The sequence below is a fragment of the Palaemon carinicauda genome, chromosome 28 (genome assembly GCF_036898095.1).
Source record: "Palaemon carinicauda isolate YSFRI2023 chromosome 28, ASM3689809v2, whole genome shotgun sequence".
NCBI lineage: Eukaryota > Metazoa > Arthropoda > Malacostraca > Decapoda > Palaemonidae > Palaemon > Palaemon carinicauda.
In genome coordinates this window covers 46,325,707-46,339,056 of record NC_090752.1, presented here as the reverse complement: position 1 = coordinate 46,339,056, position 13,350 = coordinate 46,325,707, and the positions used below count along the sequence as shown (strand labels likewise).

Below are 13,350 nucleotides of genomic sequence, written 5' to 3'. Positions count from 1 at the left end.
TATATGGAGTTGGTGGAAGGTTGTTGCAAACTGTGAAAAGTTTCTACAAAGGTAGTAAAGCATGTGTTAGGATAGGAAATGAAGTGAGCGATTGGTTTCCGGTGAGAGTTGGGCTGAGACAGGGATGTGTGATGTCGCCGTGGTTGTTTAACTTATATGTTGATGGAGTGGTGAGAGAGGTGAATGCTCGAGTGCTTGGACGAGGATTAAAACTGGTAGACGAGAATGACCATGAATAGGAGGTAAATCAGTTGTTGTTTGCGGATGATACTGTATGGGTTGCAGACGCGGAATAGAAGCTTGGGCGATTGGTGACAGAATTTGGAAGAGTGTGTGTGAGAAGGAAGTTGAGAGTTAATGTGGGTAAGGGTAAGGTTATGAGATGTACGAGAAGGGAAGGTGGTGCGAGGTTGAATGTCATGTTGAATGGAGAGTTACTTGAGGAGGTGGATCAGTTTAAGTACTTTGGGTCTGTTGTTGCAGCAAATGGTGGAGTGGAAGCAGATGTACGTCAGAGAGTGAATGAAGGTTGCAAAGTGTTGGGGGCAGTTAAGGGAGTAGTAAAAAATAGAGGATTGGTCATGAATGTAAAGAGAGTTCTATATGAGAAAGTGATTGTACCAACTGTGATGTATGGATCGGAGTTGTGGGGAATGAAAGTGATGGAGAGACAGAAATTGAATGTGTTTGAGATGAAGTGTCTGAGGAGTATGGCTGGTGTATCTCGAGTAGATAGGGTTAGGAACGAAGTGGTGAGGGTGAGAACGGGTGAAAGAAATGATTTAGCAGCTAGAGTGGATATGAATGTGTTGAGGGGGTTTGGCTATGTTGAGAGAGTGGAAAGTGGCTGCCTGGTAAAGAAGGTGGTGAATGCAAGAGTTGAAGGGAGAAATACAAGAGGAAGGGCAGGGTTTGGGTGGATGGATGGAGTGAAGAAAGCTCTGGGTGATAGGAGGATAGATGTGAGAGAGGCAAGAGAGCTTGCTAGAAACAGGAATGAATGGCGAGCGATTGTGACGTAGTTCCGGTAGGCCCTGCTGCTTCTTCCAGTCGCCTTGGTGACCATGAGGTAGCAGTAGTAGGGAATTCAGTGCATGAAACTTCATTTGCGGTGGATCACGGGGGAGGGTGGGCTGTGGCACCCTAGCAGTACCAGCCAAACTCGGCTGAATCCCTCGTCAGACTGGGAGGAGCAGAGAGAGAAAAAAGGTCCGCTTTTGTTCCCTATTTGATGGCAGCTACCCCCCAAAATTAGGGGAAGTGCCTTGGTAAATAGAAATAGATAATGTATTTTTGATGATTGGTTTTAATTTCATTACATTTGCTTAGTGCTAACAAATTTGTTTTCAATTTCATTACAATTGTTTGGTGCTAACAGATTTATTATTTCTATTACCAGGATGTCAATATACTTTGATGTTTATCACGATTTGCAAGGTACTTTATTAGTATCATCATTACTACTTTTGTTAGAGGTAATATTCTTTTATATTTTTGTTCAAAATTTTAGTATTTTACCACAATACTGTATCTTAGATTATTGTTAATGAATACTGTAGTGTAACCAGACCTGAATTAATCTAGATCTCGTCAACAATGATATTGTATTGTGAGCTCTCTGGTTTTGAGAATGCAACTTTTTATCATAGGCGCTATTTAGGTCATTTAGATCTTTCTGCTGCTTATTATTTATAATTCGTCAGTTTAATTAAAAAGAACTTTTGGTTAATGTACTGTGTGGTTTCCAAGGACTTATCTGTAAAAGGCTAGAACAGGGAATCCAATACAATATAATCTATCTATTTACCATGGCCCTTCCCCCAATTTTGGGAGGTAGGCAACTTCCATAAGAAACAAAAGGGGATTTTTTCCTACTTGATACCGAAGAAGTTTTTCTCCCTTGCTATAGGGCCAGTGTATTGATTTGCAAAGCACAGATTCAGTGTGTAATAGGGAGACACTCAAACTTGATACAGCACCTTCAGTGCTGATATCGTTTGGCTATCAATGACACATCATCACTGAAAACCATCACTACTGCTAGAGATAATGTTATGTGGGCACTAACTTGCGCCCAGCCATCATCTTTCCTACAGTCGCCGTCGGAATAAGATGCTTTGTTTTGTTTCCTCTAGAGTTAGGAATCTTCATCTACTGTCAAGTTAAGTAACAGAAATTAAGTTGTGATTAGTTATCCACTCTTCTTAGTAATGGCCTTAGCATATTGTGGGGTTAATTTAATGTTCAAGTTTGCCTTTGATAGTTTGTTGTAGTTGTATTCGCTAGCGGTTCATACAGCCTAAGTAATCTTCAGTCCCCGGCTTTCTTGACAATGTGGAGTTGTTTAGTTTTATGTTGTATCACCGATTCTAGTTTTATAATCTCATTCCCTTTTGTTAAAAGTTTTTAAAATTCCATGTCCTAAAATTTCCAACTCCCATAGTCTATTTCCATTTTAATACACTTGCCAAACTTATGAATGCTTGTTCTAGTGTATTCAGTTATTGGCGCATAACTTCTTTTCTCCACGGTTATCATAATTAGTCTGGGAGGGTGTAAATACTGTAACGATTATGAAATGATATCTGAAAGTTCAACCATCTTGCAAATCTTTGACCAAAAGTTGAAAGAAAGTGTCTTGCTGATTGACTGGTGGAGAGGTGGGGTTTATCTGCTATCTGCCAGGAGTTGTAACTTAATCACTAAATTTTTTTGGTCATTTCAACTTCGGTGAAGTCGTACTCTTATAAATGGACGATGGTCTGTATCGTAACAAAAAATACAGTTTTCAATATTAAACTTACCCGATGATCATATAGCTGTCAGCTCTGCTGCCCGACAGAAAAAACCTACGGGCGGAATACGCCAGCGATCGCTATACAGGTGGGGGTGTACATCAACAGCGCCATCTGTCAAGTAGGTACTCAAGTACTCGATGTCAACATCGAACCAATTTTCTCTCTGTCGTGCCAATGGCAAGACCTACTAAATACGCCGTCCCTAACTGGAGTTGTTTTCACAACGATTTGGTGAAGTACTCTATTCCAGTTTTGAGCTTTCGCTATGCAGGGGTTTTATCTTCATTTCAAAACTTGAACTCGTTTTGGATAGATTTAATTATGGTGACGAAGAGAGTATGGACTCTCTTTCACTTTTAAATGGCCGACCCTTCCCTTAGACGGAAGTGTGTTTAGGTTTTTGGTAATTTTGCTTAACAAGTTTTAGATCCTTTTATTTTATATCTCTCCGCCTTTATAGGCCTCTTCGATTAACTTTCCATTTATTATAAACTTTTAAAAAATAAATTTTTTTTTTTTTATGTTTGTTTATATGCGACCTTTCCTAATAGTAGGCGGTCGTTACTTGGAACCGAAGTTGATTAACATTGAGCCCGTTATATCGTATTTAACCTTTTAAGAATTTAATACTTTTTTAATTTTGAGGTTTATGAAAGAATTTCTTTGATAGTCTCGTACTGTTTTCAAAGATGAACTAACGTTTAGTTTTTTAGTCTCCGCAGTTGTTGACGTTCAGAACGTTCAACATGCGCTCTATCGTTACGATAGAGAGAGAGTGTATCACGGTTTCACTTTGCAGTAAGAGTAAACCGATTCTAGCGTTTCGTTCATTCTTTCTTAGCTTAAATGGTTTAAATTCTAAATAAAGGAACTTTTTATTTGGGAAACCTTTCAGTTTTTTCCTTTAGCAAATAACATGTTTTAACGATTTATAATTGGGCTCTTCTCTCAGGTGCTAAATCAAGAGAGAAGAGAGAGAGAGAGATAGAGACGGAGGGAGAGAGAGGAGAATAAACGTTTCGTTCAAGCGGGTAACGTTGTTCTCGTTTTTTACTCTTCTCCCTAGTCGCTGTAGGGGAAGAAGGTAAAACGTTTCTAGGGTTTTATTCTTGTTCCCAGGCTTTATGCGGTGAGAGATTGTAAACGTAGTTTATTTGATCTAGTGTTTAGTCTTTTCCAGCCACTGAATTCTTTATCTTTATTTATGTTTTTCTGTTGCATTGTAAAACTGTTTTCGCAATTACTACCTTTTAATGAAGGATAGGATTGCGTGTTTCAGGTAGAAATCAGTTAAAGTTTCGATTTCAGTGAAATAAGTGCAAACAGAAAATCAAAAGTGATAAAGTGATATGAGCAAAGTGTTTCAGTGTTGCGTCCGAGGGTTCGTCTGTTCGTGCCAGTTGTTCACCTAGTCCGGGACCTCTTACAAGCTCCCAAGCCCAGGGGAGAAGTAATGTCGAACGACTTATGGGTTCCACAGGCCTTGATCGACGAACAGACGTTTTTTCCCTCCGTGGTTTCGGGCGTATCTACACACGTTAGCCGACGTGAGATCGCCCCACCCACACAAAGACGAGAGAGCCCATTTATTCCTCGTCTGCGGAAGAGGTTTCTCGTAAGAAACCATGGACCACATCTCGCAGCTTTTAAGTGCAAGTCGGTCCCTTCCGCGCAAGTCCAACGGCCTAGGTGTAGCCACTGGGTCAGTTCGGACTAGCTGCAGTCATCCGACGACTGCACACCTCCCAAGAGAGGCAAGGTGGTACCGCAACAGGCAGTAACTCCGTCTGTTGCCGCACCAGCTGTTTTAGACCCTCAGTCACAACGGACAGTAGCTCCGTCTGTTGCCGTTTTTTTTGTAGACCCTAAGTGGTCTTTACTGCAGTCCATGCAGACTCAGTTAGCTGCGGTTATGCAGGAGTTTCGTGCGGAGAAGGTTGACACTGCTCTCGTTAGCCTACAACCTGCCACGGTTGTGCGCCCAGCTCACGCTGAGGCTGCCTGCTCCCACACTCCGGCTGCGGAGAGCTCCACCTCCGTTGCGCAATCGACCCTGCCAGACGCATGTTAACGTTAGCCGACGTGCGGCTCCCTCCGTTAACATGCGTGAGCTACCGCATCAGCAGTGGGAAGGTGGAGCAAGCTGCCGTGTTTTGACGCGATGCGTTAGTTTCCGCAACCCACGGCAGTCCCCACCACGCACCACCACTCCGCTTTGCTTGTTGCCTGCTCCCACTCTCCGACTTCGGAGAGGGTTGACGATGCACCCGTTTGCCTACAACCTGGCACGGTTGTGCTCCCAGCATGTCTGCCTGCTCCCACACTCTTGTTGTGAGAGCTCCTCCACCCATGCGCAGTCGACCCTGCCAGACGCATGCTGACTCCCACAGACACACGGAGCACTCCGTTGCCGTGCGTGAGCTTCCACAAGCTGCCGTGTTTTGACACGGTGTGTCAGCCTCCGCAACCCACTGTGGTTACCGCCACTCGCCCGCAGCAGACTAGTCAGTCAGGAGTTGAGGCTTCCCCACACAGCTTTGGTTGTTGCCAGCTCACAGACTGTCAAGCAGTTACATGAATTTGCCTTCTGGTCTGCTACTTATGCACCAGGGCTGTATGTCCTCACGCACCTGTTGTGGTTAACAGTTCAATTTTTTTGACAGTTCACAGACTGTCAGGCAGTTTCATAACGTTGCCTTCTGGTCTGCTGCTAATGCACCAGTGCTGTATGTCCTCACGCACCTGTTGTGGTTGACAGTTCAGTTTTTGTCAGTTCACAGACTGTCAAGCAGTTACATAACGTTGCCTTCTGGTCTGCTGCTTATGCACCAGTGAGACCCTCACTGAGATAACCTAGCTTTTCTCAGACATGGTTCCTGTAGATGAGAAAGTGCTGTTCTCCCTCCTTCTGATATTCCTTTGAGGACTCTGTCATTTGGAGAGGAGCCTTAAGCTGCTCAGCCTCCTATGGACTTTCATTAAAGCATAACAAGGCTTCCAGGGATGGTAAATGGTTCCGCTTCAGTCGCTAACCCCGTCTGTTGCCACACCTGCTCCCATAGACCCTAATGGGCTTTGTTGCAAGACATGCAGTCCAAGCTTGTGTCCTTGATAGAGGATTTTTTACGGAGAAGAACCTTCTAGCCAACAACCTTCCTACCGGTTGGTTGTACGCCCTGTTGACGCTGAGGTATCCTACTCACGTCCGCCAGTTGAGATGGTTCCTCCACCGGTGCGACCCAGTGTGGGTTGCCAGTCGCACGTTGACGTTAAGCGACTCTCGGAGGTGGTTGTGGACGTTCAGTGTGTCACTAGGAAGACGTTCAACAACCAGCAGAGGTGACTTGTTGTGACGCAGTGCGGCAACCTCAGCAACCCGGTAGGGGGTTGACTGCACAACCCAGACAGTCTAGACAGTTTCGGGTTGACGCTGTACTTCCTCGCGTCCCCATGGTTGACAGTTCACTGACTGTGCAGCAGTACCATGATCTTGTGTCCGGCTCCGTCACGCATCCACCAGTGCGACCGGATTCAGCGAGTCAGACGTTGCCCTCTCCGTTGCCGTTTCCTCATCAGTTTCGGATGAGGAACCCTCTGATGAGAACATTGCTGAACAGGACGATCAACCCCCAGCCCTGCTATCCATCCAGAAGATGCTGAAGAAGGAACACTGCCCTGTCAGGCTGTGGATGAGTCTGGTTAGGACACTGTCATCCGTGGTTCATTTTGTGTCACTTGGAAGACTACACCTCCGTCCTCTTCTGTATCATCTAGCTTTTCACTGGAAAAGGACAAGACGCTAGAAGCGGTCTCGATCCCGGTTTCCGGAAAGATAAAGTCTGGTCTGACTTGGTGAAAGGACTTTATCAACCTTTGAAAGGGTCTTCCCCTGACTATTCAGACTCCCAACCACGTTCTCTTCTCGGACGCATCGGACGTAGGCTGGGGTGCGACATTAGGCGGTAGGGAATGCTCGGGATTATGGAGCTCGAGTCAAAGGACAATGCATTTCAACTGCAAGAAGCTTCTGACAGTACGTCTGACCTGGAAAAGCTTCAGGTCTCTCCTTCAAGGCAGAGTGGTGGAGGTGAACACGGACAACACCCTGCTTTGACGTACATCTCCAAGCAAGGAGGGACTTACTGTCTGACATGGTACGAGTTCGCAAGAGACCTCCTCTCCTGTTCAACAGGTCTAGACTTCTCTAGTAACGAGGTTCATCCTAGGCAGCCTGAATGTCATAGCAGATTGTCTCAGTAGGAAGGGACAAATAATTCCAACATATTGGACCCTCCACAAGGATGTATGCAAGAGACTTTGGGCCACCTGGGGCCAGCCAACCATAGATCTCTTCGCAACCTCGATGACCAAGAGGCTCCCAATACTTTGCTCACCTATCCCGGACCCAGCAGTAGTTCATATAGATGCCTTTCTACTAGATTGGTCACATCTAAATCTATATGCATTCCCTCTGTTCTAGATTGTCAACAAGGTACTGCAGAAGTTCGCCTCTCACGAAGGGACAAGTTGACGCTAGTTGCTTCCCTCTGGCCTGTGAGAGAATAACTCACCGAGGTACTTCGATGGCTAGTAGACGTTCCCAGAACACTTCCCCTAAGGGTGGACCTGCTACGTCTGCCACGCGTAAGAAGATACTCCAAGACCTCCACGCTCTTCGTCTGACTGCCTTCAGACTATCGAAAGACTCTCGAGAACTAGAGGTTTTTCGAAGGAGGCAACCAGAGCGATTGCTAGAGCAAGGAGAACATCCACCCTTAGAGTCTACCAATCGAAGTGGGAAATCTTCCGAAACTGGTGCAAGTCAGTATCCGTATCCTCGACCAGTACCTCTGTAACTCAAATAGCTGACTTCCTCTTATATCTGAGGAAAGAACGATCTCTTTCAGCTCCCACTATCAAGGGTTACAGAAGCATGTTGGCATCAGTCTTCCGTCACAGAGGCTTAGATCTTTCCAACTATAAAGATCTACAGGACCTCCTTATGTCAGACAGGTTCAAACCACTTCTATCAGCCTCCCTGAAAGATCTCACCTTTAAGACTCTTTTCCTGATATGCTTAACCACAGCTAAAAGAGTCAGTGAGATTCATGCCTTCAGCAAGAACATCGGATTCTCATCCGAAACGGCTACATGTTCTACAACTTGGTTTTCTAGCCAAACACGAGCTGCCTTCTGGGCCTTGACCAATATCGTTCGATATTCCAAACTTATCGTATGGTTGGAAATGAACTAGAAAGAGTATTATGTCCTGTAAGAGCTCTTAAGTTCTATTTTAAAAACCTTTACGAGGCCCGTCTGAAGCTTTATGGTGTTCAGTTAAGAATCCATCTTTGCCTATGTCAGAGAATTCTTTATCCTATTTTATCAGACTGTTAATACGAGAAGCTCATTCCCTTCTGAATGAGGAAGACCAAGCTTGGCTGAAGGTAAGGACACACGAAGTTGGAGCTGTCACAACTTCCGTGGCCTTTAAACAAAATAGATCTCTGCAAAGTATATTCGACGCAACCTATTGGAAAAGCAAATCAGTGTTCGCGTCTTTTATCTTAAGAATGTCCAGTCTCTTTACGAGAACTGCTACACTCTGGGACCATTCGTAGCAACGAGTGCAGTAGTGGTGGGGGCTCCACCACTACAATTCCCTAATTCCAGAACCTTTTTAATCTTTCTCTTGAAATATTTTTGGGTTATCCGGAAAGCTAAGAAGCCTTTCGCATCCTACTTGATTTGGCGGGTGGTCAAAATCATTTCTTGAGAAGCGCCTAGATTAGAGGTTTTGATGAGGACCTTTAGTATGGGTTGCAACCCTTCATACTTCAGCTCCTAGGAGTCGCTCAGCATCCTATGAGGATCGCGAGGCTCAGTAAGGAAGACGTACTTAAAAAGGCAGAGTAATTGTTCAAGTCGTCTTCCTTACCAGGTACTTATTTATTTTATGCTTGTTATTTTGAATAACTGCTAAAATGAAATACGGAATACTTAGCTCATAATAATGTCAACATGTAATGCTGGTCTCTACCCACCCCCCTGGGTGTGAATCAGCTATATGATCATCGGGTAAGTTTAATATTGAAAAATGTTATTTTCCTTAGTAAAATAAATTTTTGAATATACTTACCCGATGATCATAAATTTAAGGACCCACCCTTCCTCCCCAATAGAGACCCAGTGGACAGAGGAGAAAATTGGTTCGATGTTGACATCGAGTACTTGAGTACCTACTTGACAGATGGCGCTGTTGATGTACACCCCCACCTGTATAGCGATCGCTGGCGTATTCCGCCCGTAGGTTTTTTCTGTCGGGCAGCAGAGCTGACAGCTATATGATCATCGGGTAAGTATATTCAAAAATTTATTTTACTAAGGAAAATAACATATTAAGGCCGATTCACACGACCCGTTTTCTTTCCGACAGGCTGGGTGGTGGCTAACCGCCGTCGAAATGTTGTACATTCACACGAGGCGTTCCGTATCCGTTTACCAGCGTGCGGTTTTCATTGTTTACTTAGACTCTGTCACGTGAGGACCGAGTAAATTACGATAATTTTGACACTTTAAGATGTTGGTTGATAACTGTGTTGATAAAATAAGTTATGCAACTTCATAATGCTTTATGCACCATGCCAAAAATATTAAAATGCGATAAACTTACCTGTTTTATTTAATGCCTCTCCAGTCATTTTCCATATCTTTTATTTATGTAAATTATTTCTATACATCTTGTTTGCCATGTCAAACATCTCATACCCTTGAAAAAGTTCAATTAACTTCTAATACATGGTGTCAACAACAAACTAACTAATTTCTATGACTCTATACTATGAGGAAAAGTCGGGGTTGTAGGCCACGAAACGAACGGGTACAATACAGGTCCTCGTTCACACAAAACATCATCCACCCGCTGGTTGGGACGGGTGGCTAACGTCCGTCAAACCGGACGAGGTTTCTTGGAAAGAAAGCCGGGCCGACTCGGACAGTTGACGTCCGAGGGCCGCCGTCAGCCTAACGGGTCGTGTGAACAGTTGCATTTGAATACACGTAAGAAAGCTAGACGCCGGTTAACCGACGGCCAGCCTGTCGGAAAGAAAACGGGTCGTGTGAATCGGCCTTTACTGTTGTTCCTACACGAATACAAAAAATCATGCTGTGATAGAAGACCGATCTTTTTCAAAGGTCACATCTTGATTTAAAGTCATAATATTTTTAATGATTTTGATGACACATTGTAGGTTGGTATCATATGGTTTGGTAATTGCTTTGTCCTTATTTTTAGATTTACTGTACTGTATCTGTTTTTCAAGATCACGTGTTAATTCAAAGAAAAGTTTTTTCTTGATCTTACACATAAAAGGTCTGAGATCTCAAGATCCTTGTCAGGATGTATAATGGTATGGAGGAGGAAGGCAGCTTTTGTATGGGTTTTTCACTGCTTTCAGTTTGCCCAAAAAACTTTTGCTACTTAATTTGTCCGAAACCCCATATCCATATACCACCTAAGTTATCTAGTTTAATTTTGACAACCGAAATATTTGTATGACCTAAAGAAAATTTGATAAGTCATACACTACAGTTATTACATAAAAATTCAATTGCATTATGTTATGTAACTGTTAAATATTAGTATTTGTTAGCAAGAATATATAAGAAATTTTACAACATTCATGCCAAATTTGTTTATGTTCAGGTCATAGAAGCAAAATAACTAAATTTATTAAACATTTTAGTGTACTTATTAAAGTCTGGTAATTATACTGCAGTGTACAGTACTTGAATGTTCACTCTTGCAGTTTGCTAAAAGAAAAAAACAGGATTCTAGTTTTTCCTCCTCTGTTGAGTATAAGTTAGTGACTATTTGGGTATAGTTTACTATTTATTCATTTTCAATGTGTGAATGATGGGACTTTCTATAGATAAATAAATGATTATGTCATTTTATTATATACTGTATGTATTTACACTTTCTGATGATAGTGTGCAATATAGGTTTGTATGAAAACTTCTATAAAATATGCCTTTTAATCCTTATAAGGTCAATGTGATCTTAGAGCGGCAAGTAGCTTAACTGCCCAATTTATTGCAATAAAAATGTCTGTAATTTCTTGCACTGCTCAATGTGTTAATTTTTGCTACTACTTGTAAATATTAATTATTTATGCACTCTTCTAATTATTCCTCTTTTTGGGCTCAAGCCATGTCGTCCTGATGGAAGTTCCTTAAAGGCAGCTTCCTAGGGTATATTACAACTACGGCGATATTCCCAGAGAATTTACCTTCAGGTACCCAGAATTCTAACTCCTGGAGCGAGTATCCCTAAAAAAGACCTTAGGGATATCGTAAATATCAGTGGACGTATTCTTGACACGCCTCATAGCAATCTATACCCCGAATAGAGTTAACACTTCGTAGGGGTAAAATGGCAAGAAAACGAAAACGATAAGAAAGGGGGGAGCCGTTCATAAGGCATCCCTCCTCCCCGTTTCGAAAGCGTGCCCTGCGCCGCTCACGGCGCCATCTGTATTCCTTTTTGCGTAGCTCTACGACTCGGTGTGTTTTTCCCTGTTTACTACCCAATCTTGGAATTTTCTCGTTAATAATGCTTTCTCCAACTTCTTCTGCCTCGGATAAGTTGAGTATTATTTCTTTTATGTATAAATGTAGGCTCTTGGTTAAAATTAAAGTAATTAAAAGAGTTATCTTTGATACAAGAGCTGTTACCTGCTGGAGGCATCATGGATGCTGTCGCTCGCTAGAATAGGATTTATTTGTTAGCAAGAGCGACGTTCCCAGCCCCCTTTGCGCTTAAATATTAGCTACTTAGCTTATTTAGGAATTCTGTTATGATGCGATAGTAGTGTGCCTGGCGAAATTTGCCAAGGCTACCAACACTAGTCTTCGTAGGCTAGTTGTTGGCCTATGTACTTCCTGCATGATAATTAGTCTTCCAAATGTGAATTTATTGCTTTAAGCGTTAGGCAACGTTATACATATTAGTCCTTTTCGAGTACCTTCCAAGATAGTATTGATGTGAGTTTCGGTGAATTAGGTAATCGATTCTCTTAGTGCCTAGGCTAGGTTGTCTTAGGTCATTATAATATTATCTGTTCCCCGTTTGCTCCCTTCTCTTCGGGGAAGGGGCGAACCCTTTCCCTCTGTTTAAGCCTTAGGCTTAACTCTAGTGGTTTATTTGAATTAATCTTCAAATATATCTATGCTGGAGTAGTACTGTACCTTCCCGTTCCAACAGTATTGGTTCAGAGGGGGACAGTACAACAGTGTTTAGTCTGAGCCCGGTTTGTCTGGCATGGGGCAGAGTCTCCCTTGCCGATTGACTCGGGCACTAAGGGTTACCCCCCTTAGTCCACCTTGTTGGGTTCCAGTAGTGATCCCTTTACTTGGTGACTCATCAGACTGTCCTTGCCGTTCCGGTCTCGGGATATGTTCCCTTTTCTGGAAAGGCAATTCCTTCCTTGCCGTGGTTCGTGGGAGGCAGCCAGTAGTGCCGGCCTCCCTCTCGGGTCTTTCTCTAACTGAGATGAACTGTCTTAGTTGGGAATGACCCTTAACCAAGGTAAGGTTGGATAGGACCCTCTGTCCTTCCCTTCTCTTTTTCCGTTCATTGTGTCAGTCGTCTGCATCCTTGCCTAGCCTAGGTTGGGATGAGGAACTGACGTGGTCTCCTGTCGGCCGGCAAAGTGTGCCGACCGGCAGAGACCATTACTGTGAGTGCTGCCCGGTCCTTTCTTGGTCCCTCTATCGCTGCCGTCTGAAAATTCAGTAGGCAGCGGTTAGGAAGCTTGACTTAGTGTCTCCCCCTTCCTTTCGGCACTCTTTCGGGTGCCGGGCCCAGAGACTTATAGTCTCTTAACCCGGCACTCATTCTTTTGTCTTAGTATGTGTTGTCCTTGCCGTCTGCCGGCCTACAGGCCGGCCGTCGGTGGGGAGGGGTGTTCTCCAGTTCTCTTGCTGTCGGTCGGCGTTGGGTGTATACCTTTGCCGGCCGGTCTATTGCTCATCTGCCGGCCACTACAAGTGGGGCCGGCAGCCGAGCGCTGCCTAGTGTGGGGGCCAGCCGGCAGGGTTTGTTTACTGCTGCCGGCCGGCCCGCGACACTGCCCAGTCAGCCGGCCACTAAAAATGATGGCCGGCAACTCAGTGCAAACCGGGTGGCTACGGTCCGGCAACCACTGCCGGCCGGTTCAGGCATGGGTTCTGGAGTTCTCCCCAATAAAGGTGATCTGATGTTGTGTACTTGAGATCTACCTTTCGAAAACAAGGGGGGGGGGGGTGCTGAGCGGCAATAGCCGGCTGGCACACCACCCTCAGGTACTGTATCAGTCCTCTCTTGGTGGTATATTCAACCAAGGGAGTTCATGATGTAGTAGGTTACAACACTGTCTTTTCTATCTTACTTGTGTTACTGGTATAATCACCTGGTGTCGCCTTACAAGGATAAAAGATAATTCTTTTATTCCTGGCCAGAATGGTATTATTTTACCTTAGGTGTGAGCTACACCTAATTTCCTTTGGAAAT

At 44.0% G+C, this 13,350-nt stretch overlaps 1 protein-coding gene across 1 annotated transcript in view; it reads left to right on the top strand.

Moving 5' to 3' along the window:
* Positions 1 to 13,350, top strand: part of LOC137621559 (uncharacterized protein KIAA0825 homolog) — a 132,483-nt gene that overhangs the window by 12,925 nt on the left and 106,208 nt on the right. The gene's annotated exons all lie outside the window — the stretch shown is intronic.